Here is a 1,809-nt window from a genome sequence, read left to right on the forward strand (position 1 = left end):
GCCTGGGCGACTCCTCTTGAAAGAGGAGCAGTAGTCTCCATTTCGGCTGTGCCTGACCCTATTTCGATGTACTGATACGTACAGAGCTGGCTAGCATCTTTCCTTATCCCTTCAATTGGCTTTAAGCAATACATATAGGTCTACCCGAGGTGCTGGTGGTAGTCTTTGAAGATGGCAGGCATGTGTCTCCCGAAACCCCCACCTGCTGCTCTTTAATAAAAGCCAGGTCGAGGAAGAAGAACCAATATTCCACATTGTCTGCTGGGATTGATCCTCCAAATAGAGGCTATGACTTCCTGGGGCTTGAAAGATTACACATCAGAGCTGAAGCACCGGACCCTAAAATGTGAGATACTATCTCAACTGTGTCATGCAGACTATTCTCTGCGTATCCTTCTCCCCGCATATCGCAGAGGTGAATGCAGGCCTCCTACCCAGCCCAGCCCACAGCAATCACCTACTTCCTGCCATTCTCAGTCACTCCTCCTCAAGCCACTCCTCCTTCATGACTGAATAAAACCCAGGTTTGGCCCTGGGGCAAGTGAGGCCCTTGTTCCAGACAGGTATCTTTGTGCTTTGTGCCTGGACTTAGGGTCCCTTGGCTCCCCAAAACTACAAATATGCTTCAGTGTCTTTATTCTTGCTGTGGGTTGCACTGGAGGTGGTAGATTGGAATTAACTTGATGAGATTCTGATAACTTATCCATGGGATTACATACAAACTTCTGGGCTGAGGAGATAGCTCAGTAGAATAAGCGCTTACCTGGCAAGCACAAAGGCCTGAGTTCAATCCCCAGTTCTGCAAAAAAACAAAACAAAACAAAAACCCAACTTCCTGGACCAAGTCGAGGATAGGAAGGGCTCACTATATGCACGAAAGTGATTAAGCAAGTATAGCAAAATGCTAACAATTAAGGAGTCTGGGAGAAGCATATACGGGACTCCTTTGTACTTTTCCATAAGTCTAATATTATTTCCCAATTTAAAAAATTACTAAAGGAGAAAAGAAGCCCATGGAGGCCAACATAAGAGATCTCTTTACAGACTGTATTCTTGCACAACTACATAGCCAATAAGAGAAAGTTCTTCACACAGTTCCACTTAGAAATGGAAGGAATAACAGAAGCAGATAGCTACTGTTTAAGGACTCCACCCCAACAACTGCAGCCCAGGCCACATCCCTGAGACAGAAGTGTGATGAGTGGCAGGGACAGCAGGTGCACAAATGCCACTGGTTAATCCTGGGGTCCCAGAGTCTGGGACATGAGAGCAGACTGAGGAGAGACTGCGGTTGAGGGCAATGTGCTTGAATAAATCTGGCCCCCAATGCTGACAGTACAGGGAACACAACCCCTAAAAGAGTAAGGAAAACTACCTAGAGACACCGTCAGCTCAATCTGGGTGATGGAATATTCTACAAGGCCTAGTTTCTCAATGTTATTAAAAAAAAAAAAAAAAAAAAAGCTGGTGCCAGGCATGGAGGCCCATATCTGCAATGCCAGCACTTGGGAGCCTGAGGCAAGGGGGTTGCTGTAAGTTCAAGGCCACCTTGGGCTACAAAGTGAGTTCAGGTTCACTTTGAACTACGTAGCAAGACCCTATCTGCAAAAAAAAAAACAAAGAAAAAAGAAGGAAGGAAGGAAAGAGGGAGGGAAAAAAGGAAAGAAGGAAGAAAGAAAGCAGAACATGGTTAAGAATCACCTATAATCCCAGCACCTGGGCAGCTGAGGCAGGAAGATGTGAGTTCTGAGGCCAGTTAGGGCTGCACAGTGACACCTGTTTCTGTTTCAAAAAAGTGAGGGTAGGGCC

The sequence above is a fragment of the Octodon degus genome, unplaced genomic scaffold (genome assembly GCF_000260255.1).
Source record: "Octodon degus isolate 3935 unplaced genomic scaffold, OctDeg1.0 scaffold00033, whole genome shotgun sequence".
Classification (NCBI taxonomy): domain Eukaryota; kingdom Metazoa; phylum Chordata; class Mammalia; order Rodentia; family Octodontidae; genus Octodon; species Octodon degus.